We start from the raw sequence: 26269 nt of genomic DNA on the forward strand, positions 1-26269 counted from the left end.
CAGCATGACAAACACCGCCCTGCGGCATGACGAACACCACCCCATAGCATGACAAAGACCGCCCTGCAGCATGACAAACACCGCCCTGCGGCATGACGAACACCGCCCCATAGCATGACAAAGACCGCCCTGCAGCATGACAAACACCGCCCTGCGGCATGACGAACACCGCCCCATAGCATGACAAAGACCGCCCTGCAGCATGACAAACACCGCCCTGCGGCATGACGAACACCGCCCCATAGCATGACAAAGACTGCCCTGCAGCATGACAAAGACCGCCCGATAGCATGACAAAGACCGCCCTGCAGCATGATGAACACCGCCCCATAGCATGACAAAGACCGCTCTGCAGCATGACAAACACCGCCCTGCAGCATGACAAAGACCGCCCCATAGCATGACAAAGACCGCCCTGCGACATGATGAACACCACCCCATAGCATGACAAAGACTGCCCCGCAGCATGATAAAGACCGCCCCGCAGCATGACAAACACCGCCCTGCGGCATGACGAACACTGCCCCATGGCATGACAAAGACCGCCCTGCAGCATGATGAACACCGCCCCATAGCATGACAAACACCGCCCTGCGGCATGGCAAAGACCTCCCTGCAGTGTGACAGACTGTCCTGCGACCCAGAATTCAGGTCACAGACATCATCACGCCGGGGCTGGGGGAGGAGCAGGGAGTGTGAAGGGAGCGAGGGATGAGAGAGGCTTTGGAGAGGAAGGTCAACATGAGGGGTGGGTGGGGTTGTGGGGGGGGGGGTCTAACTGCTTACACTGATTGCCTCATTGACTGCTGACCTGCATCCTGGTGCCAGTGGGGGGCCAGCTGGCTTTTGGAATTTCTCTGTGTTTTTTTTTTCTTCTGTGGAGTATATTTCACTTAAGCTGTTTATCAAACATTTTCACCTCACTGGCACCATTTTCATGCCAGTGTCATTCTCGCTGCCCCCTAGAAGGGGGGCTGATTCTTACCAGCAGCCGGCTGACAGCCCCGCTGATCACCTGGAATGTCCCACAGTTTCTACCGTAACTCACCACTGCATCGTCAAGGCACTGTTCTGCCGCCTATAAAACAGGAAATTACTGCGATGACAGTAAATTTCAGGAACTGGCGCAGGTGAAAGTGCAGTGGCGCGCCGCCAAAGAAAGCCATCATTTTTAGAGACAGCTGAGCTTGTATGTGAAACACAATAGTCTTGTTAATGCATTTATCTGAAATGCTTTTCTATTTATAGTTGTTGTGTGCCATAAATATCCCACTTTACAGCAGAGGCTGCATATCGTTGTGGTTACTTGGGGAAATAAAACACACAATTCACCTGCAGGGATCAAATCACTTCAGAAAGCATTTGGAGCTACATAGTCAGGATTCTGCATGGCCTGGAGTGATTTGGGGTCCAAACTACAGTAAGTGTCGTTATCAGAAGGAGACCAGTATGGAAATCAGTATTGCTGCTTGATATACAGCGTTTTACACTGGTGAGTAGCTGGACATTCATTTGCTCTTTCTCACACTCAAATGAACACACATATGCTTTTTTGGTATATGTATAAACAAATGAGCTACCCACCTACACCTACAGAAACAGACGACTCCATACATTCCCATATGCGTGAAATGCCCTTAATAGCTTTCGCTCTGTTGACAGGAGAGCCCTAGTGATGAGATGAGTGTGAGATCCTTGTGGTGGGAGCCGTTTCAGTTGAGATCCCAGTCGGTGATAACAGCAGCGCTCAGAGATGCACAGAGGCCAGCTGCCTCTCTCTGTTTCGTTTGTGGACAGAGCAAACCTACTGCGTGTCAGCAAAATTATGTCAAAGAGCAGAATTGTGTCACAAATCATGGTAATGCAGAAAACATGCGAAGGCTCTTTCTTTTTTTTAAAAAAAAGAACAAGAGCACGATGAGAAAATGTGACGGTGTCCAGACAGCACACATATCAGGAGAGTGGTGAGATTGCTTTGACCGCTGTCCTGAGGGTCTGGCCTGAGGAGAGTGGTGAGATTGCTTTGACCGCTGTCCTGAGGGTCTGGTCTGAGGAGAGTGGTGAGATTGCTTTGACCGCTGTCCTGACGGTCTGGTCTGAGGAGAGTGGTGAGATTGCTTTGACCGCTGTCCTGACGGTCTGGTCTGAGGAGAGTGGTGAGATTGCTTTGACCGCTGTCCTGACGGTCTGGTCTGAGGAGAGTGGTGAGATTGCTTTGACCGCTGTCCTGACGGTCTGGTCTGAGGAGAGTGGTGAGATTGCTTTGACCGCTGTCCTGACGGTCTGGCCTGAGGAGAGTGGTGAGATTGCTTTGACCGCTGTCCTGAGGGTCTGGCCTGAGGAGAGTGGTGAGATTGCTTTGACCGCTGTCCTGAGGGTCTAGTCTGAGGAGAGTGGTGAGATTGCTTTGACCGCTGTCCTGAGGGTCTGGTCTGAGGAGAGTGGTGAGATTGCTTTGACCGCTGTCCTGACGGTCTGGCCTGAGGAGAGTGGTGAGATTGCTTTGACCGCTGTCCTGAGGGTCTGGTCTGAGGAGAGTGGTGAGATTGCTTTGACCGCTGTCCTGAGGGTCTGGTCTGAGGAGAGTGGTGAGATTGCTTTGACCGCTGTCCTGACGGTCTTGCCTGAGGAGAGTGATGAGAATGCTTTGACCGCTGTCCTGAGGGTCTGGTCTGAGGAGAGTGGTGAGATTGCTTTGACCGCTGTCCTGAGGGTCTGGTCTGAGGAGAGTGGTGAGATTGCTTTGACCGCTGTCCTGACGGTCTTGCCTGAGGAGAGTGATGAGAATGCTTTGACCGCTGTCCTGAGGGTCTGGTCTGAGGAGAGTGGTGAGATTGCTTTGATCGCTGTCCTGACGGTCTCGCCTGAGGAGAGTGGTGAGATTGCTTTAACCGCTGTCCTGACGGTCTGGCCTGAGGAGAGTGGTGAGATTGCTTTGACCGCTGTCCTGACGGTCTGGCCTGAGGAGAGTGGTGAGATTGCTTTGACCGCTGTCCTGAGGGTCTGGTCTGAGGAGAGTGGTGAGATTGCTTTAACCGCTGTCCTGACGGTCTGGCCTGAGGAGAGTGGTGAGATTGCTTTGACCGCTGTCCTGAGGGTCTGGCCTGGCTGTTATTTTTCTTATGGGGAAACAGAGGCCAAGGACTTGCCCAAGCATGTGACAGTAACATGCATAGTGTGGTTAGCCAAAAGGTTTTTAAGTGCCTTGGAGGAAGGAATGCCTTCCGGTGTGGTCTTTTTTCTTCAAATTATCATCCCTCGAATGCAGAAATTAAGAAGGTATGTTGACTTTTTTAATATGAGACCTTCAGGCTGTGTTTACAAAGGCTGTAGCCTCTCCACAACAATATGCAATTGTCCACATGTGGCATTTTTCCTTAATTTGCACCTGTGTGTGTGCCTGCGTGTGCCTTCATCGTGCCCCCTTTGACCTTTGCCCTTTGACCTCCCAGCAGCACTTCCTGAGGGAAGGCAGTAAATGGCAGTGGTGTGATTTCACTTTCTTGCCACCCACATTTTTCCAGGACTGGCCAAGCCGCAGCTTATATTAATTGTATGTTTATTATAATCATGCTAAAAATACACACACCACACCTAAGACCATATTGGACATCAAAGTGGAATTTACATGGAGATTTAGTATAGACTGCTGCCTCTGTTTTAGCCCGTGAAGCCCACAAAAGCATCTGAATGTGCTTTGGAGTTACGAGTCCTGATTTATGTGCTTCCCAGCAAGGCTGCACAGACGTTGGAGCGGGAATGCTGCGAGAACTGAGCTGAGCTTTTACAGTGTTAGAAATTTTTTGGGGGGCACATATTGATACCCATGTGAACGGGGGATATTTGAAACATTTGCTCCACCCTCCTCTCCTGAAAAAAAGCTGAAAGTTGAAATGTAATACTGGGCTGCCTCTCCAGGTAACGTGTTGTGGGCAAAGTAAAATTGACTTGACCTGTCTTGACACGTTTTCTACCCTAAAACTAGAAAGTGAAACATTTTCTGACAGGAGTCATCCTTAAATTCTTCTCTTACAGTACCTATCCATTGATTAATTGCCAGATGTCCCATTTCTGTCTTTGTATGTGATCTTCTGGTTCAGTGTGATGTAGACTGCCTCTAACTATGAAAATGCTTGGTGTATTACTTGTGTGATCCGACAGACAATGAGGCTCCAAGTGCTGTTGTGTTGTTCTTGCATCTTTTCTTCATGAGCTCTTAGACTGACCTCAGGAGAATGGGCCACTTCTGACCTGGCTGAAGTAGAATTAGCCATGACTGACAGACCAGCAGACCACTGATTCTCTGGTCACACAGCATAAACGGGCGAACCTGAAATACAGGCTAACCTCAGTGCAGTATTCCTGCATATATATTTCAGTGTGAATCATTATAGATATTTAGACAGGCATCGCTAGTGCTTCATTGATTCGTTTAAGTTTACATATACAGTGTGCATCTACCTCTGCAGTGTAAACCGTGCCTTTAAGCATGATTTTGCTCACAGTTCCAGGCGCAAGGAGTCAGGGGAAGTGTCTAGTCAGGAATGGGTATGGCTGAGACGCACATCTCAGTTCAGTTTAACCAAGCTTAATCTTTCAGGGAACAACATGAAATTAGCAGCTGTTCCATATTCAACATGTGAAACGATCTGCCCCAAAGCCCGAAGAGGGCCATGACAAAAGCTGATAAATAGCAGGGCTGAAAGATGAGGAAAATAAATATTGGTTGTGTTGGACAAATGGTTTGTAGCAGTGGTAGGTGGTGAGTTAGCAACACCCAGCTGAAGATGGGCTGAGAGGGATATACCACCATCTGCCTGCCATATGAAGGCCACTGGAGTGACATAGATCCTGGGCCATCGGAGTCAACAGAGGCTCAGTCTCTCTGGCAAAATATGCAAAGCCTGCATGTGCAGAAAAGGTGGTGCTGGTCAGCGAGATGGAAAAATTACAGGGAAGAGCCACATTGCATTTACTGGCTGGAGGAGTGCGCTTGTGCCCCGAAGGCTGCAAAGGCCAAGGAGCAGTGAAATGCTTCATACACCAAGGTACTGTAAAGAGTATGTTTACCGACATAGATGGAGTATGTTACGGTGTCATTGAGTTATTAGTACTGTCCATTGTCCTGGGGGCTCCACAGTCCTGATTCTCCTGGGCTTCCAGCACAAATCCACCCCCTTAATTATTACACCACCTGATGCTGGTTGATCGTTCATGCTTGCTGGTTCAGGCTATGCTTTAGCTCGATCTGTGTTTCACTCCATCATTCAGTCATCCTTGATCATTACCTTGCATTACAGTCTTATATGGACATTTAAACAAAGCCATTCTTTACTGCCATCAGTTGTTTACACTGGGTGCATAACTATGACCTAATATAAAAAATGGATATGAGTAGATATGTTGCATATTAGGCTTAACTACTCCTGGATAAACGAATTAACTTGTTATACATATGACAAATATCAATAAAAAAAGCTCTTTCCAAAATAGGACAACAGGTATTATTATGCTTATGTTTTTCAGCGTTTAACATTCAATCTAATACATACAGATTAAAAAATATAAAATGTTAGCATGAAGAAACAGTAATCATCTCAACACGAGTGTCCTTCGTGTTACTTAACGCAATGTTCATCTCAGTCTTCCTTGACTTTCATCTCGGGCCAAAAGACGGACATCTAAGTAGAAGAGAGAAAAGCCTGCAGAGATCCTGTAGAATATGGCTCAGATTAATGGTGGAGATATTGCTTTACCTCATCTGAAGTTAATTAAAGGCCCAGAGCCCGTCTGCTCCAGCCGACGTCTGCCGAGATGGGTGAGGACGCACGATGACCTCGCGGCAGGGTTGCCGTGGCAATGGATCGGAGCCCACCTGCTGCAGAGCATAGGGTCTGAAGCCGCGCAGCTGGGCGGCTGGGAGGAGCCGTCATGGGCCTGCCGGACACCGTGCATTTTGGGAGAGCGCAAATTGCTGTTTTCTTTGCGGAGGAAATCGGAGCCGGCCTGCAGGAGGACCGGAGCTTCGCATCAGAAGTCATAGTCGCTCCTTCGTTCTGTATGTAACAGCCCGCATCGTAAACGTGCTCTGCTTTATATAGCAATTTTTGGCATTTTATCTGCAGGTTTATCTGGAGGATATCTGCTTCATGAAGGCGATTGAGGTTTATATGAGATCTCGGCTCAGTCCGCCTGTTAGCCAGGCACAAGGTGCCGCCACATGCTGCTTTCATGAGGGCGGGCCGTTATTCCACCCCCCCCCCCCCATGTCCGTAAGGGGGCACGAGACTAAATATAGGCGAAGCCGTCCCAGGCTGCTCTGGGTCAGGCTGCGTGTAAGCAATGGGGGCAGGAGACCAGGCCTGGCAGGCCATTTAGAGGAAGTATATTTAAGGTCAATTACAGGGAGCAATGACAGCAGCTGGCAGAGCTTTAAAGGCGCCGTTCGACGGGCCTCCTTACGCCTTGGCAGTACGTGTTTCTGTGGAGCAGCCGGAGAGGGCCGCTTTTGTTTAGCCCTCATGGTTACCATACGCTCTCAGTCAGAGGGCTGGGACGGCCAGCTGGTCCGGACAGTGTGCTGGGAAGTGCACCAGGTCAGCACCGGGGGGGGCGGCAAGGTGCGGCGTGCGTGTGATGGAAGCACTGGCGAGATGATGGGCTCCAGAGGCGCAGAGCTGAGGGCCAGTCGGTGCTCCAGAAAATGTCACGCGGCGAGAAAAACGAGGTGATTTTAGCAACGATGCACCTCATATCTATGATATATTTTTCACAACGTTAGACTAACATCTTGTGTTATGCATCCATCTGTCAAGTCCCTCAACAGTCTAGTAGAACATCGCAGAAAATGTAAAAAGAGGGCAAATTAAATGGAAAACAATGTGTAAATATGGCAGCTGTGTTATTAGGAAGGTGGAGATAAATTTAAACGAATGAATGAATCCAGACAGCACTAGCGATGCCTGTCTAAATATCTATAAAGCACTGAAACCCCCACAAGTGGTGATCTAAGGAATTTTATAAGATAAAGTGTTTTGTAAAACAGCGCTCCGGTCCATAAACTGGAATATTCTGGCTGGATGTGATACTGAGCGTATTACCAGAAGGCCTTGAGGAAAGCGGGATTCCTGGTGGCTAAGGAGCAGAAAGCTGTCCTGCATGAGCTTCATTAGTGTGGCCTTAGACTGACTCTGCTTCACCTGTGAGGTCCAGCTGTAGGAAAGGACAAAGTGTGAAGCTGGAAGCTCTGCCAGCTGCTTTGTTTGCTTCTGTTGAGTAAATACGGTCTTGCTTTTGTAATTGGGTGTCAGCCCCCGAAGGGTGGCTTGCTGTCCAGTTACTGAGCTGCTCTTTTTGGCAAGCAGGGCCCCGACCCAAGGGGACCCCCCCATAACCCTCTCCCCCCCCACTTTCGCCACCCACACTCTACAAAACTCAGCCTTTTGCCCAGACGGTGACGGAGGTGGGCTGCGTGTCACTGACAAGCCCCAATTATGGACGGCCTGCAGAGAATTTTCTGCATTACGGCGCATGACATGTTATGCAAAGCAATGTTAAAATAAATTCTGATAATGAGGTAAGAACTGAAATTGAAACATACAGCAGTAGGAGTTAAGAGGGGCCTTTGTCTGTATTTACATTTATGGTACTTGTAGTGTCCCACTTTACTATGAAACCAATATGTACAGTGAAAGTCTTGGGATGCCTGCAAAAATCATTACTTTATTCATCTATATACAAAAACATTTATCACATTAGAAACAACCAGTAGTATTAAGTGAAACATCCATTTCAAGTAGTAATACATTGAAACCCAAATTATAGTTATAAAAGCTGAGTTAAGAAGTTTATTGACAAGCAGTTTTAATTAGTAACATCTTCACAATAACATAAAACACCAACCATGTGTGTTTAGTTTCCCTCTGGGACAGCGGCAGTTCTGGAGGGGGGGGGAGGCAGGGGAGCCAGTGCCCCCATGACAACGTAAGCACATTGGACTCTTATTGTGGGGGCGTCAGGTGGTGAAGAGAAAAAAATTATCAAGCTTGTGGAAGCAAGACAATCTAAACAAGAAAACAGAGTGAGTTACATATTTGTAAAAACTGTAAAATGTGACTACAAAGCATTGCATAAATAACTTATTAGTTCTCAAAATTGTTTTTGCTTCTTAATGCTGCCAATGTAGTGTAAGCATTACTTGGAGGACATTAAGGTCAAATGCATCTGTCCCCTCTAACAGAACAACTGGCTGCAGTCTACCCCCCCCCGCCTTGGAATGGTCTAGAACAGCCACTGCTTTGGGAGCACATGACTTCAATAGCAATTACAGTAATAGCAAGATGGCAAGAACAGAACTTAATAAGTCAGTCAAAAATTTACGACACTTAATAAAAAGGAAATGTCTGTGTGGAAGGTATGTGCAGATATGTTAAACATTGCTTGTCAATTGACTTTTGTTATGAAATCAATAATATTTTTACAGAATTAAGCAAGAGTCACAAGACTTTCTCTAAGCACTGTATATATGATAAGTAGGTTTTCTAATACTGAAGAATGGAGAACGAAATTTTGTAGCAAATAATGTTTGGGACTTGGATGAGATCCATAATGGTTTTGGATCAGTCATTCTTTGTCTATTTTGAAGACATCAGCCTGTCATTCACTTTAGGTGCAAACCTCAGTATCAGTCTTTGAAAAGGTTTGTGCACCAGCTTGCAGTTTACAGACTGTTCCTTGTTGCTGTAGCTGTCCTTTGACATGTGCCTTTGTTTTCCATTGTTGTTTGCTGATGTTGAGCCAAACGTTTTTTTGTTCTATGTACAATTGTGCAGTGATAATGAAGGCCTCCGACGGCAGGCCTTCCCACAGCACTGCTTTGCACTGTTTTGCATTAGCATACATAAGCAGACCAGAATCTCTCAATGCAGCTGATATCAGGTGAACCACCTAGACACTCATTTGATCCTATTGTCTTTGAGGCCTTTTGATTTTAGCCAGCATTGCGAGCATTTTGAAGTATGTGAGGGTGAGTTGCCCAGCATAAATATCACCTGTTTCCTGAATGCAGCTGGCTTCGTTTTCCACCTGGGCATGGAGTGCTTGTCTAGAAAAATCAGTTTCCTTGTTAGTTCATTTTTGACCCCATCATCTATTAAAAAAACAGATTGTGGAGGAGGTGGGTCCAAGCAACTAGAGAAGCAGCGGGATCAGCCAGTCAGATCTTGGTTCTGCCTCCTCTAGTTGCTTAGCTGCATTCATACATACATTCTGATTGGTTATCTCTCTGAACCAATCATTTTTCGTTCTGCCCTCAGAACATTTTTGTGTAAGTTAAAGTCCCACAAACATTCAAACAGGGCCAATAATTTCACCTTTTCACAGGTGCTTTTGTATTAGGTCAATCCAAGTAGCTCTCATTTTGCCGGTCCAAATAATTTTGCGGAAGTTAGTTTTCTGGCAATTGCGGGTTATTCTCTGTGTTTTTCACTTGCTGTCGGCCTTGCATGTGCCTGTAGTACTTACTCAGCGCCCCTGCATATGTCTGGAGTGGAGGATTTGAGTCCCACAGCTTCAGGATCCGTGAACGGGACCTAAGTGGGTTTCAGGCCGTATCTCTCACGACTGCGACCAGCGTGTCATCAGCTCGGCTTTCAAAAGCTCTTTGGTCTCTCCTTAACATAAATATTGCACAACCGCACAATGCTAACGGTCCAGAATTCAGGAGAGCATCAGGATAGTGACGCCTTCACTGACATACTTAATAACTGTAACACATTCAGTACTTGACAATGTCTTTCTTCTTGTGCATTTTGTCTGTCACAATGTTTAGCATATTAACTTGGCACACCTAAACGCACTCTCCTGACAAATACCATGTGATGCACGGAGTTGAGGAAAACTTAATGAATGTCACCTGCTTTAAATTGGAAACACAATGACTTTATACATTTTTGATTTCCCTTGGTTAAGAAGAGAGTTGCACGAGAATTAGGTGCCGCATGTTAAATTGGCACTGCAGCTACAGTATGAGCCATTGTACTCTGGCACTCCTCTGCACCCTGTTTTCCGTGACGTGTCAAATTTGTATTTTCCCCTTATTTCAGAATAGAAAGATAACACAGATACTGTTCAGATTCTTTATGCAGTTTCAGCCACACTTTTTACATGCTGCTAATATCCATCCATTTCTATACACAGTCCTGTGCAGGGAGGGAATAACCCAGGTGAAGGGTGCCAACCCAGCGCAGATGCTCCTGCTATACTGTATTTCTGTTTATAGGATAGTGGGTAAGATGTCATCAAAGCATTATTTATACAAATCACACTATCAGCCATATAAATAAGGGGTTTTGTTCTGAGGTGTCTGTACACATTTATAACTTCAGTTGTATATATGGAGAAACAGTGGCTGCAAGCAAGAAAATGTTTCAGTATATTTAAAATGAATTACTGAAAACTTCCCAAAAATACATCACGTGTAGTAAATCCTAACCCTAATAAGTGTAAACTGAGCTAGCAGTTGCTATAGCAGACATTGCTCAAGGCTGCGATGCACTGATATCATAAGCATTGTTCTCAGACGCTCTCACACGCTCAGTCACATCACAGTGAAAAGGCCCCTTAGTACCATACAGCTCCAGTTTTACTTCCTCTCTTATTTTTGGAAGAAAATTGCATATGAATCCCTTTTGATGGCCATAATGAATCCACTGGTGATTCGGGGAGCCGTACTGAGCTGTGGGGAGCTGGGCACATAGGGGCCTATTCACCTGTAGGGGGGCAGCACTCGAAAGATTGGCCTATTGATGGGACGGCATGAAGAGGGGAGCTAATCAAAGGGCTGTTTGTGCCAGGGGGGAGACCTCATGCTCGCGAGTGGTGGGGCACAGATATTTCGGTTAGGGCTTGTGAAAGCAGTGCTTTGCCTGTTATTACTGCATATCCTTCTGGTCGAGCACTGCTTTCTGCACGACTTTCATACCATAAACAGATCCCACGCCCTCACACATGGCAATAAATATCATTGGCCCTGTTGTCACAGTCAGGGCAAGAGCAGACTGTCCATTTGTGTCTGGAATGATGTCAGAATCCTGCACTGGGGGTGTTCTGGGGTGAGGTGGGGTGTTCTGGGGTGAGGTGGGGTTGGGGGTGAGCAGCCCGCCGTTTGTATATTCTTGCCCCTACTTTTTTTATCCACCAATGTGCACATTGTGAGGAGGAATTCTGAGAGTGAATATTTATCATTTTCAGACTCTGCAAGCATTTAAGTGTCCCTGACTTTTCCACACGTCTTAGTCAAAGTGTGTATTGAATACCTTAATTCATAAGGACAGTCTGGGTGTCCCATGGCTGCTTTTCACCATTAACATACTCACCACCCCCATCTCTCTCCTCTTCTGAGAGACATATGTGTACAGGCAGAAGTGAGATTGGCTATATCTGATTTTAATCTGAATTTATAGTGTGCTGGGGATTGTGAACCTTATTTCAGAGGTTTAAAAGGTCCAAATTCACACAAATCGACAACAGCAAAAAAATGGGAGAATTTTCCCGAGGGATAAACTGTTACACTAATTTTGCAATTTAACTTAAATCAAATACAAGAAAGAATTGCAGTTTTGCTCTGTTGATGTGTCCCGTTGGTGATCAGAGACAGGTTTTGGGGTTAGGGGGGGATGTTCTTTTCTTACCCCAACCCCCAGCGCTTAGCTGATAGAGACCAGTCATTCTATACCCGCCGTTCTGCCATTTCCTTGTATAGCTGTCACTCAGGTTAGACACAGGAGAGAGGTCATCCCTCACCTCAATAGAGGGCTTGTTTGGGCAATGACCCTGTGGCCAAGTTTCCCTGTCCCGCCTTTTACAGCTCATTGGTCAACTCTGCCTTTGGAATGTGTGCTTCTTGAAGCCGATTGGCCACCCCTGCCCTGGGAATGTCCTTATTCCTGATCCACACTGCAGGGCGAACACACATCATCCGGTCGTTAATGTCAATAGTGCCAGGCTGCTTTGTGTTTGTGGGCGGGGCTACCCTGACCCGGTCAGGAATGGCACACTGCGGTGTGATGGGCGTGGCCACACCACAGCCAGCACCCTTGGGGGGCTGTGCACTGCCTGTGATGTTTCAGAGGGCAGCGTGCCCCGCGCATTGGCTTTGCTTCCGTTCCTGCAAACTGATAACATGCTCGATGTGGTCTGCAGACTCACGGCTCGCTCATATCCCACACCTTCCACATCTGGACTTCTTGTGGACGTCAGGTAGTCCCTCCCTGTAGAAGGGTTTGCACGTAGCACAGTGATTACAGTAAGTGCTGAGAAAGTTTAGTTCGGAGTCTTCACGAGATGCTTTGGTATCAGAATCAGCATAATTTAAAGAAGGCTCAAGGTATATTTAATCAATCATAATGCCTTTTGAACTCTACCCATAATGCCTTGGACTCACTTGGAGTCTGCATCAGGGACACCATAGGTCGGACCCATTTTAGTGAATTGGAGCTAAGAACGTCCCCCTAAATCTTCCTTTGAGTCTTCAATAAAACCACTGACTAGATACTGCAGGGATGTTGCCGTTTGTACGGTTTATTGCGGATCTCAGGGCCACGGCAGGGGAATTTGCTAATCTCAGGCCAAGTGCATATTTGTCCTCCCGTGCAGAGCCATTTGGGGACTCTTAACACGGCCGTGTAGCGACCGCCAGCAACAACATGGCCTGGAACGACCTGCCTGGCACGCCCTCAGCGCACTGGCTGCGGCTGGTCCACCTCAGCCGGCTGCTGTAATCGCCCTCACCTTTAACCAATAAAAGACTATCAGCTAATTAATACCATGTGCACCATGTCACACATTGGATGCTTGTTTGTTTGTGTGTGTGTGTGAATGCGCCTGGGCTTTATTACGCCAGTGTACCGTTGACACAGGGAGTTAGAGTCACAGGCAGGGGCTGAGATCAGGGGTGTTGGGGTGGCATCGATGTGATCGCAGACGGGAGTGATTTAAGCAGCTCGCACACCCCATAATACTCATTTCCCCCTGAATGCTGGACCTCAGTCTCCTCCCTAGTGATGTGTCCCAGGGTCGCTAAAGACGAGTTATTTACCAAAGCTTGGAAAAGAGAAGGGGAAAAAGGAGCGGCTTTTGGATACATGCAAAAATAGGAGCCGGGAGGAGAGGGAAACTTTAGAGGGAAGCTGGAGAATAAATATCAGCAAATCCCTTTGATTTAAGCGTCGGAGCGCAGTGACGCACGGCTTCAGAGCCCCTGGCCTGCCTTGATCTATATCAGGGAGCTTGTTTCATTCTCCCAGGTGCTTTTCCTGGGCCCTCTCCCCCCCCTCTCGGCCTGGCCCTAACTTTCTCCTGCTCCTTCACAGCTTACGGCAGCTCAGAGTCCTCCCTCCTCCCCCAGCTCCGTATTCTACGCTTTCCCACCCCCACTCTCTGTCCCTTTCCTTCTTCCTCGCCTTCCCTCCTTCTCCCCTGTCTCTCTCTTTCTCCGTCTCCCCTGCTTTCTTCCGCCCTAATCTCCTCCTCCTCCGCATTGTAGTGCGCTGGCAGGCAGCAGGCTGGAGGTTTTCTTTGGCAGATAAATCACTTTCTCTTTGGCTGGGCCAGGCTTGGCTGCCAATCCAAACTGCCGTCTGCTACTGGCTGACTGTGCGCGAGGGGGCGGGCTCTCCGCTGGTAATGAAGACTTCTCTTTTCATCCCAGATTCCAGACACTCAGTGTACATCCAAGGCAGCGGCTCCTGCTCTGTACCTCTGCACAGTGCTTTACGGACACACAGGGCCAGGAGGGAGGTAAGGGCGGGCTCTGCTCTCAGCTCTCTCTCTACTTGTCTGTCTATTTCTTGGTGTCTCTCACCCCCCCCCCCACCCCCCACCCCCACCTCCAAACCTCCAACACACATGAACTTCCAGACCTTCGGACAGCATTCTCTGTGCTAAGTTTCCATGCTAGAATGACAGGGCTTCTGGCTGTTTGTAACTAGAGGATCTGATTGCTGTGATTTTTGTCACTCCTGGGGAAGAGTAGTCAGCACTGATATGAGCAGGATTGCTGGTCTGCTTTGTGGATTAACACCTCAGTGCTGTACAGAGACAGGCACGGGGGGGGGGGGGGAATGTGTGCAGCCCATGTGTGTGTATCCACTGTGCCTGTGTGTGTGTTTGAGTCTGGCTTGGCTGGGCGGCTTGACGGATGTGCCAGCAAGGACGGCGGAGCTGGTGTGATTGTGGCCACGAGATGGTTTGGGGGGCAGATACTGGCTCAGCTGGGTAATGCTGACTGGGCAGAGGAAGTGGGAGCTCTGATGTCATTCTGGGTGTTTTGACCCCGCCCACCCGGGTCGTGACCCCCCATTCTCCTGGCTCCTAAGTGACAGCATTCCTTTCCGCTGTGTGACTTTCTGCCGCCAGTATTTGCGTTCTGCAGGCAGGCCGACAAGCACTTTTTCACATTTCTATATTTTGAACAAATTTTTCATCAATCTTTAAAACCCCCCTTAGTTTAATTACACAAGCAGGCAGTCTGGTTTCTGGGTCTTTCGGAAACCTTCCTTGGAAATGCCTTTAAGAGCCCTAAGTAACTTTCCACTGGCTGCTGCTGGGCCCTGCGAAAGGCAGTTTCCCTCATTGCCTAGTGAAAGGTGCACAGTAGCCTGGGCTAATGTGAAAAACACCAGCGTGCTGTGCTGGGGTGTGTGTGTGTGTGTGCGTGTATTGGGGGGGGGGGGGTTTGCTGCTGGCTGGGCTCAGGGAAATGGGCTCTCCAGACAACCTGAGGGAGGGGGGCAGAAAAAAGGCAGGGCTACACGTCCCTCAATGAAGCTGAGGATGGTGAGGGTGCTGGTAGCTCGCTGGCTGTGCTCCCTCCCTCTCTCCCTCCCTCTCTCCCTCCCTCCCTCCCTCGCTCACGGTCGCCTAAGCGATCCTATCAGTGCTGAGGGCTGTTTGCCTCCAGCCTTTCTGAGATTTATGTGCCTGTCAGCTGTATTGCAGGTCAGACTCTATGCCTCTCCTGCTGTGTTCCTGGGCTCACGGTATTCTGTTGTTGTATCTCACATGCTAGGTCTTCTCAGACAAATGGAGAGTTTTAATACTGCTAAGGTAGAATTATAATCTTCTATAAACTCTCTGGGGAGAATTAACCCATTGGAGGCTGTTACTTGGATCTATGCCGATGTTTTAGGAAAATCCTGTTATGAGAGGGGAGCCTTGTTTTTGTTCCTGATAAAGGTCGTCTGCATCGTCCCAGATGAATGAATAGTATGGCAGGGTGTTCAGGTTGAATTATAGTATTCATGGAAGTTACTCGCTCCAAGTCACACAGCTGTATTGGTGAGATGTATTAAAAAAGATTGGTAAGGTGACCAAGGTTCATCAGAAAGGAAGGTATGTTAATGTGACAGCATTAATTACACTGAGCTTTCCACACACTGGCAGGAGTCTGCAGTGAGGGGAGTGATTGTGAAAGGAGAGGTTAGGGAGGGGGCAGCTGGGGGGAGACCAGGAGAGCAAAGACTGAGATAACATAGACTTGGGGTCATTTTACTGCTTATGGGAGAAACATGTGGGCCTTTGAGTATTGGAGCTGCAGTCTGGCCCTGCCAAAGGCAGTGACACTTCTCCAGGGTTAAAGTAATCACGTCCTGCAGAGTGATGAAGCTTTAGAGCGAGCTGGTCAGCGGTCACACAAACAGGACCACAATACGGCCAGACGAGACATACACAGGAAGCCCAGCACACTCACATATGGAGCGTTCTCAGCTTTGTTAGTATTTGCAGTCCTGCTTTCATTGAAATGTTTATGTCACACATATATGTATTGATAAAATGAAGCATTCAAGATGTTTCTGCAGCACGTTGTCGCTCTGTGGTCTCCTTGACGGTGCGTTCTTTCTGAGATGCGGTGCCAAAACAGCCCATCTGTGACACAGAGCTCTTGCTGATGGAGAGGGTCTCAGGGTGAGGGCTGCTCGATGCTCGATGGGGATCCCATCAGGCTGGTGTGGTTTACTGAGCTGCTGTTCTGCACGTCGCTTTGTGTGTGTGTGTGTGTGTGTGTTTATTGTCCTGTCGGGGCCCAGCTGTTTGTAGGTCCAGCTGTATCTGTGTGGTTTTGTGTGTTAGTGTAGCTTATAAATGTAAATAAACATTTATGGTCATTAATATTATACAGCCATGTCTGCGTTTTTTATGCGTGCCTTTATGTTGCTTCGTAAAAGTTAGCCAAAGTAGCCAGTCCTGCCTGTGTAGCAGTGTGTGTGTCGCCGCGTGAAGGCATTACGCTTCTGTGTCAGATACAGCTGTCAGACGGGCAGCTGTGCTCTTATGGGGGCAGAAAGGGGGACCCCTGCTGTTCACCGGAGGTACAGCATCACCCGAACTGCGAAAGTCATCCGTAACAGCTGTCTGGCTGCCTTTATCTCTTCCTTTCCCATCCCGCCCTATCCCTTTATCTCTGAGGGCTGTTGTCACCATACAGTGTTGCACATCTTCTTCCTCGTCTCGCATGAGCCAGCCATTAGTTCAGCGGCACCGTTCTGAGTGTCCGGGTCCGTGGCTGAATGCCGCATGGTCGGCAAGGACTGAATAATGAAATGTGCTTTCTGAAACTGGCCACCGGGCACCCTGGCGCTGGGTCGCCACCCTACTGTAACCTCTGCAGGTCATAGGCCCGAAAGCCCCTATAAGATCCCCTGCTACACTTCTGCCTCACATTGACATCATGTGATATCAGCATGTGGAGCGAGGTGAGCAGACATGGGGGATCCATATTGGTTCTATTATCCAAGGGCTGCACCCTGGCGTGATCATAAAGTGCGTGCCTGTGTGCGAGTGTGTGTGGTGAGTGTGAATATGGCGTGAAATCCAACGCAGCCTGTTTAAAGAGCTTTCGTGTTGTCATAAAGGGGATGGTGCCTGAGGCGCTGAAAAACGGCACTGTGGCATGTGAGGAAGCCGCAGCGTGACCCCCCCCCCTAAAGCTATGGCCATCTAGGTGCGTAACATAAATGCATTTAAGTGTCCTTGTCGGGATGTCAGAGTCCATCAGTGTTCTGTGAACTTCTTCAGAATGCCAGCTGACCCACACATGCGTAAAAGGTGGGGGGCCACGAGGTCACCCCCTGGTAGGCATGGGGAGGCTGTTAGGATTGGACTTCCATACTGCTGTATAAGTCTAATTTCCTTGTGTATGTAGTTTTAAACTACAAAGGATATGAGATGAACAGTCTTTGTTATATAAACCATCTGTGGCTCTAAATGTGGATTGGGGAGGAAAAAAAAAAGGTTGTAAAGAAAATATTTGAAAAAGAAGCTCGCAGTTGAATATTTTTGCTCTGCACATGGATTTGTTTCGCCTGTCTGAGCAGGGCGGCGGATGCGTCTTATTCTGTGAGCTGTGAAGGCAGGTATGAAGCAGCCTGGGGGGGAAGGACAGCACTGCAGACGTGGCCTGCATGGCGACTTGCTGACGTACTGCCCTTCCCGTCATTCTGCTCCGGCATGAAGACAGCATGACTGACGGAGCTCAGGCCGCAGCCGCACGATGTCCTTGTTATATGATATTTATTTTCTCTGGGTTCTTGCACAGTGCAGATTTCTCGCGAAGCCCATTCATGCTGTTAGGTGTTGGCTTTCCACTCACAGGGCCGTTTCTTGATCCCTGCCGCTCGCAGGCGTGTCTGCTGCAGCGATCTGCATTGTTGGTGGGGGGGGGCGGGCCCCGTCGCAGCATGGTGGCGGAGATGTTGCACGCCTGGCTCCACACGTCACCATCATATATCTGCCAGTTTGGGGGTCTGCTGGATTTGCTTAATCCTGGGGGGCCGTCCTGCTGCACATTAACGCTTATTGATCCGCACTGGGCTGCACTCTTACTCTTGTCAGTCCTGGTGAGCTGATATTCACGTCACTCCTGCAGCAATGCAAAAATTTCTCATTTGGGAACACTTTTAAAGAAGCCTTTTTAAAATGGAAACATGCATTCATGTTTTGCTTTATCTGGTTAATGTGGGCTTTCTGTCTTTCTAAAACTTCAGCCACTGGTAGCTTTTAAAGGTAACTGTCAACAATAACAATAACAATAATTTTAGATTTAAAATAAAACTCTTCAAAATGTCCTGAACTTTGGATTTAATTGTCACAAGTAAAGCTTTACTTATTGAATATTAATGGATGAGAGAAAAGGAGGATTTTCTGAGAAAGGACAATAGCTGGAGAATCAAATGTCAGTTTAATGCTCTTTGCTGTAGATGATTACATAAGTGTGAGCAGAGCTGTGCTTTCCTTCCAGAATGTTCCCAGGTACCACATTGCTGGAGGTTAGTGTTCATTTCCTAATGACTGTCAGTTTATGATGCATAACCCCTCAAAGGAGATGTTCAGAGATTCAGTCTGTGTGAGACCGAGCTTCACTGATTAAGTAGGAAAGCTAGAGGCAAGATAAGAGAGTAATTATATTTTTCTGTAAATATTCAACATAAAGTAAATTAAATGTTAAGTTAAAGTAACAAAATAGCAGTGACCCCCCCCCCCCAAAGAAATAAAAAATAAATAAATAATTCTCCCCAGCAGATTTTAGTTTTATGTAGGTGTTTTTCAAAACAGAAGGGATTCTGAAACCACGAGACAGAAATGTGTTAACCTGCAGGCTGAGTTCATTTGCTGATAAATTTATTTATATGAAATGGGACCAACCAAAACAATTCAAACCATAAAGAGAAGCACTTTTACATCTAATCCAACACACATTTTTGTACGTGTTTTCTTTTCAGTAAAAAATATGAGAATTATACTTTTCCAATGCTGGCAACAACTATAAAGTGGTGTCTTTACTAAATGCGAAGCTGACAGAAAGCAGCACATGCTTCTGTTTTGGGCAGAGCCTCAGCTTATCCCTGTATTAGTAATAAACACTGCTGAGCCACGGCAATGTTCTATGCAATTTAAAATTCATCTGAAAACAACAGGACAGTCCCATAAAATCCCTGTTGATAGCAACAAAAAGAATGCAAGCTGTTTAAAGAATTGAGGATACATTGTACCATATATTGGTTTTACTAATTGCTCACTTTATCGTTGTATTTTTTCTTTGTTCAGTCCTAATTCTTGGAACACTATGCTGTTAATCTTCAGTTAGCAGAAACCAATATTTTTTCGGTTTAATTTGTAATGATTCATATTTCAATCTGTGTTTTTCCACTTTGAGGCAAGGAGTCAAAATCAGTCAGAATGTGAAATTTTTATAATCTGTCATAAAATGTGACCACTGGCTGCTGTGGTGTATGAGGGCTATTTATTCTGCCATTTACACATTAGTCTGATATGAAAGGCTCAGGGACATTTGTGAGGCAGTTTCCATTATTCCATAATTCCATTTTTTTCAATAATACAAAGCAACCTAAGCTTAGCTTTGAGCACACATCACATTTGTTGTCATGTGAGGTAACAGTGATACCAAACATATGGCCAGTATGAATGTGCAATATGTATAATTAATATGACTAATATGTAATATGAGTAATTAAGATCTGAATAAACAGTTCTTCTAAATGTAAGGGATTCTGGAAGGGATGTCTGACCTTAAACAGTTATGTCACTGATCCAGTTATCAATTTTCTCATCAGTGAAAAATGTAAAACTAACTAAAGACATGTCATTACATGTGAGACAGTTTTTGTACATGTACTCAGCCTGCAACGCCATCTAGAGGAGAAACGGTGTGATGCCCCCACGCCTACTGCTGAGACATATCACTGCCACCACCATCCATGCAAATTATCCATGCAGGTTATACAAACTTGAGAACCGTCCGTCTCCATTTTACTGTTTGAGCATTTTTGTAAAACTTGCACATGCAGTCACATAATTGCAAGATGCCAAGAAACATTCATAGCAGTTAATGGTAAACCATGGTTAATTTAACTAGCATTTCAGAACTGCCTCAGCATTCCTTCTGAAGTACGGAGATGCCCCTTTCTTCTCGATGTCAAAGTAGGTCATAATGCTTTGTGGAAGGGAAACACATTTCAGGATGTTAGTTCAAAGCTTGTATGTTGTTGACATATCAATAACAAAACTGCAAACCGTAATAAAAGTTTGGACGGGTAGAGCTGATAATTGTATCCATAAGGACATTGTGTAGAGCACTACGGATGTCATTTCTTTCTTATAAATGTCAACTATTTATACTGGAGCTATAGCCTTGGAACTGAACTAAGAATGCATTTGATTTTGAGTGTTAATACCGCTTTAGTCATTCTCAAGGAAGGAAGGCAATGTTTTACATCTGGCCGAAACTAATAATTATCTCTTATAGGTAGCAAGGAGGTGTAGCTCTGAGGTTTGTCAGCTTGACAGTGTGGGCTTGTGTCGGGCTCTCACAGGCTGTGTTTGCATTTTAACGACCGGCAGTATGTCTTGTTTAATGTCGGTGAGCTGGCTGAAGATTGTGTCATCGTCTCCTAATATGTGACATAATGCTGTTTTGCTTTTGCTATTTCAACTTGAATGTATCGAACTGAGTTTGGTTATTAGGCACGCAGCCCTTTAGGAGTTCGGGTAGTGAGCCACAAAAAACAATTTGTCGAAGGCATGCCTTCTGGAATCCAGTGTTTTCATCAGGGGAAACTCTGCATTATTTCTCCACTTACAAAATTCAAAATATGGTTCTAGAAAATGCCTTTTGGTTATTTTGTTATGCAAGCCCACTTAGCTACTCCCCCAGCTCTAGGCACCATTGCCCTCCTCTCCTGTCATTTTTAGCTTTATGGTAACACGTCCCAATGCGCTGAAAGTAAAACAAGGCATTAGGTTGCAGCCACAAGCAGAGTGTCCTGGTGCCAATAGGTGCCTACTGTTCTATGTTATTACCCACATCTCCGATATTATCTTTGACTGTTTGCCGCTACTGCTGACACTGTTTTTAACATTTTTTTGGGAAATGGTTTTGTTGAGAAATATCTGCCTGGTTTGTGTTGCCATTGCAAATAGATGAATATACTCCAACCCAAACCACCTACAATATTAGGGAATTAATATGCAATTGACTAAAAACGACTGAACGAACAGACACCCAAACACTTATACCAAAAACCGCAAATTTACACAAGTGTAGTGGGTGATTAAATGATTGCGTAATCAAAACCATGTACAGTCATATCACCGCAGTATGATGCAGTAGAGTATGGTGCAGTAGAGTATGGTGACGTTTGTATTTGTAATTTGTATAATACTGTCTGCATGAATGAAAGTTCTAATGGTCTTCACAAAATAGCAACATTGCAACAACGCAAACATATAAATAATTAGACAGAATTAAGCCGGAAGATGAATTTGTATTTTGCTACTGCTGCCGCTGATGAGGGCAGCGCCTTCTGCAGCTGCGGAGATGGCTCCGTTAGGGTGATTAATTGTGCTACAGAGTACCCAGTGCTGAATAGGCTTCAGTGCCAGTTCTTGCACTGATGTAAAGGGATCAAGGTTCGTACTCCATCACTGACACATTTGGTTTGTTTGAAGCTGATAACCAGTGGGCATTGAGGGCTTAACTACTCCTGACCTCTCCTGCTATAAGACAGGCTGTGGGAATATTCTAGTAGGTCAACATTTCCTTTATAATGGACTGTCTTCTTCATAATTTCATCTCAGTTGTGTTGCTTTCATAGAGTTAGCAATTGATACTCCGTGAAAAGTTCACTGAGAGCTAACCCCAGAAGGTGTTGATTATAGATACCCAGAAGGTAGTTAGTCTGACAGCTTCTATATGTTTTTTAATCAATGAAATGCTTTTAGGTATCACTGGCCAAAAATCTCTCCCAACCCGTTCGGCATTGATGAATTCCCTGTTTCCCAAGTGTGTTGCTGCTGTAAGTCTCGCCACAGAGATTCTAGCATTGGGCACCACTCTCCTGTCCTGCGCTATGGATATGTACACAAAACACTGCAAAGACTTTATTTCCTGAAGCCTGAAGGTAACTTTGGAAGCCAGTGGTACGATGGTGAGTGAAATATTAGAAAGGACAGAGTGACAACTCTTTCTGTAAATGAAACTAAATACACCTGCAAGCTGAGCGTTAATTGTGTGCAGCCAACAGCACGTAGCTTTGATCCAAATTGGCTCAGTCCCTTTAGAAGAACTACAATGATTGTAAACTTGGGGTAGCTATTTTATAAGGCTTGCTATTGCTTTAGGTAGAGTATATCCTGTTCACTTCCCCTAACTTTAGTTTTCTGGGGGAATTCCCTATGCATTACAGATATCCTTAAGTAGAATAGACAATTACATGTATGTAAATTGATAAACATGTATAGACTTCTGTATATAAAACAGCAACACTTTTTAGCTTCTGAGATATTGCTGACACATCTTCACTTTGAAAGGACCAATCTTGAAAGTAGCCTCCCAGTGGCCTTAAGTTCAGAAAAGGTACTGCAGTTGTCTATGTTGCAACCTATTTTATGCACCGTGGGCAAAAAGCACGTGTCAAGCCATGTCTTTGCATTCAGTGTTTTAAGCTGATTATCATGATTTATCTGACTTTTGGGAAAAATCACAGGAGAGGCTTGTCAGTAGTGCCTTCTTTCAGAGTCTGGTCACATGACGCGAGATGACCCGCTGGATCTCTTTGTACCCTCTGGTACCCTTTCAGTTTGGTGAATAAAGGGCTGATACTTGATCCTTGTATCCCTTGCCCTGCAGCCTCACAGGTTCTTCTATCTGAAGTGAATGTAAACTAAAATATGGCCAAAATGTCTAAACCTATGATTAGGTTTTGGAAATCTAATTTATAAAATTAGATTTTGGCAATGGTAAATCTGTCAGCAAGAAGAAAAGCTGGTAGCTGCGTCAAAGGCTGCTCCTGCTTCTTCATGCTTGGATTGCAGTTGTAATACTTCTTCTGCACTTAGTGTTGCTTGTGAGAAAACAAATGGTTAAAAAGTGTGCCAGTCAATCCCTTTCTGCTTCTCTTGGAGCCACTAGAGCTCTCTGATGCTAGGCTAACACTCCTTTAGCACTGGCTCAGTATTCCTTCATAGAGTTTTCTGATGCTAGGCTAACACTCCTTTAGCACTGGCTCAGTATTCCTGCATAGAGCTCTCTGATGCTAGGCTAACACTCCTTTAGCACTGGCTCAGTATTCCTGCATAGAGCTCTCTGATGCTAGGCTAACACTCCTTTAGCACTGGCTCAGTATTCCTTCATAGAGCTCTCTGATGCTAGGCTAACACTCCTTTAGCACTGGCTCAGTATTCCTGCATAGAGCTCTCTGATGCTAGGCTAACACTCCTTTAGCACTGGCTCAGTATTCCTGCATAGAGCTCTCTGATGCTAGGCTAACACTCCTTTAGCACTGGCTCAGTATTCCTGCATAGAGCTCTCTGATGCTAGGCTAACACTCCTTTAGCACTGGCTCAGTATTCCTTCATAGAGCTCTCTGATGCTAGGCTAACACTCCTTTAGCACTGGCTCAGTATTCCTGCATAGAGCTCTCTGATGCTAGGCTAACACTCCTTTAGCACTGGCTCAGTATTCCTGCATAGAGCTCTCTGATGCTAGGCTAACACTCCTTTAGCACTGGCTCAGTATTCCTTCATAGAGCTCTCTGATGCTAGGCTAACACTCCTTTAGCACTGGCTCAGTATTCCTGCATAGAGCTCTCTGATGCTAGGCTAACACTCCTTTAGCACTGGCTCAGTATTCCTTCATAGAGCTCTCTGATGCTAGGCTAACAGTCTTTTAGCATTGGCTCAGTATTCCTTAATAGTCCCTGCATCCTGCACCTTCAGTCTTGGTTTGTGAACTTTCTTCTCAACATATTGTTATACCTCTGAATGGAATGCTGAAGTAAAAACTGTAGCGTGAAAGGAGGAGTGACTGTCTCCATAACTTCATGACAGGATCTAGAAACATTTATACCCCTTGGCAGGATCATTACGGTGCTTCATTATAATTATTTTGACTAACTGACTTCCTGCCATGGGTGTAGTCTGCCTGCTGCCCTGAGATTCCTGGGACAGGACCCAGACTCACCTTCAGCCTGCACTGGTTAAGTACTTATGGAAGATGAATGGATTTGATTATTTTGATCACAGAGGTGGTGCTTCTTTCTTACTCCATACAAATTTGGGTACAGGTGATCCATTTCATAATATAATATTTATTTTATGTGACTGTGACCGAATAAGAGGGTGTTTTGCTTTGAGGTAATGCCTTGCTTACTTTTTTCTTTGTGTCTCACCCTCTGTGTGATGCTCTGGCAGAAACCGCTGCACATGCTCGGGGCTAATATTGAGGAACATTTACGCATAGCTTAATGCTGGAAATATGATTATTTTCCCGAATGTAGGCTGGCTTGTTCTGTTGGGGGTCTGTAGTGTACCACAGTGACACATCACAGCGGGGGGGAGAATGCTGCAGTAGGGGGATATTCATGTACTGGCAGAGGAACTGCAGACAATGTAATGACCTGATTTATGTCTCTTACAACAGGGCCATGCACTTGTGTCTCTCTGGTTGAGCGTGTCATCCAAATGCTAAGAAAAAAATTATGTATGAAAGGTTATAATTAGGATATAATTATAAATAAACACAACATTCCAGTGGCATGTTTTCTAACTGTGTAGAGCTGTGAGTTGTGTTTACAAAGGCAGACCGCATGCAGAACCTCACTGATGAATTACTGAACACTGCTAGGGGTTGATGAATGATCTGATATACTGTTGAACAGTGCTGTAGAGACTTACTGGCCAGCCGGTTCATTAGTGCACAGCATCCCTAAGACACAGTGTCGAGCTGATTGATAAATTTCTGTGTCTGTCTGATTGGTTAGTTTCTGTGTCTGTGTCTGATTGGTTAGTTTCTATGTCTGTGTCTGATTTGTTAGTTTCTGTGTCTGGTAAGTTTCTGTGTCTGTGTCCGATTGATAAATTTCTGTGTCTGATTGGTAAGTTTCTGTTGAAGCTAATGTACTGACTGCCGCTAGAGACATGGGCTGTGATGCTGAAACAGGGCTAACTGGGCCCACTACAGTTCAAAGCATCCATTACTACCCATATATCACCTTTGCACCTAATTTACTAATGAACAAATCTCTGTGTCATTCCTGCCCTCTCTGAAAGTCAGTTGTTCCACTCTCACAGTGGTCATCCAGCTTAGCAAGAGCACAGTCTTCATGCCGCCATTATACACACGTTTATGCTGTGGATTTATGAGAAGCCCGTGCTGAAATAAAAACACCTAGTGCCTAGAAACATGTAATAACAGGCAATGTTTTACTGGAAGAGTGGTACAGTCTCTCTCTGAAGCTTCACCACACAGACTATGAATCACAGGCTGCACTGAGGACTTACAGTCCCAAAATCTTAAAAAAAAAACAGGAAAGGCCATGGAAAAAAGTAATTTATTACAATGCAGTGAAAAATTTAAGGTACAATAGATGTCTGATCCATTTCATGCTTTCTTCTCTCCTTTTTTTCGTTTCCATCAGCGGTGAAAGAACGGAAGCACATAAAAGAGTTATACAGTTATATAAAAGTTACTGACACCCATACAGGGGTAACTACGGCCGGGGGGGGGGGAGGGGTAACCTGCCAGGGCCGTAGGCACCTCCAGGCGGGCGCGCTTCAACGATAACAGCAACAGTCATGGGGGGTCCCTCCATAAGCACTGCAGGAATGAGCAGCGGGACGGCAGTTTGTGTGCAGAGCAGGTCTGTCCCGACGGCGGAAGCAGGTTTTGCCCACAAAATGCCAGTCTGGCCAAGGCAGACATAAAACCAACAATATGATAACAAGACTGCATTATTATTATTAATATTTGCTTGGACTGCTGTCCCATCCAGAATGAACCCCTGGTTTGTTTCTCCTGCTGCCTAGGTCACACTCCAGTCCCCCTCCTGGTGATATTAACCATATTTAGTGGCTGCAGCATGCATGTATGGATGGATGGATGGATGGATGATTTAGCTTTCATCAAAACTGACTTAAACTGCTACAGTTCAGATCCAGTACCTTGTCCAAGGGCTCACTGGCCTCCTGTGATCCTGCTACCTGTCGGTCTTGCTAACTGTCGGACCCTGCTACTTGTCAGTCCTGCTACCTGTCAGTCCCTGCTACATGTCGGTCCTGCTACCTGTCGGTCCTGCTACCTGTCAGTCCTGCTACCTGTTGGTCCTGCTACCTGTCAGTCCTGCTACCTGTCAGTCCCTGCTACCTGTCGGTCCTGCTACCTGTCAGTCCTGCTACCTGTTGGTCCTGCTACCTGTCA

General features: G+C 46.1%; 1 protein-coding gene across 6 annotated transcripts in view; it reads left to right on the top strand.

The window, feature by feature from the left end:
* The window catches only part of znf469 (zinc finger protein 469), a 134604-nt gene that overhangs the window by 80970 nt on the left and 27365 nt on the right, over positions 1-26269 (top strand). The window contains exon 2 of one of the 6 annotated variants that reach the window (XM_023817392.2): positions 13709-13797. The exons of the other annotated variants lie outside the window; for them this stretch is intronic. The gene's annotated coding sequence lies outside the window, so the exon portion shown is untranslated. The remainder of the gene's footprint in view (positions 1-13708; positions 13798-26269) is intronic. 6 annotated transcript variants of the gene reach the window in all.

The sequence above is a fragment of the Paramormyrops kingsleyae genome, chromosome 13 (assembly GCF_048594095.1).
Source record: "Paramormyrops kingsleyae isolate MSU_618 chromosome 13, PKINGS_0.4, whole genome shotgun sequence".
Taxonomy (NCBI): domain Eukaryota; kingdom Metazoa; phylum Chordata; class Actinopteri; order Osteoglossiformes; family Mormyridae; genus Paramormyrops; species Paramormyrops kingsleyae.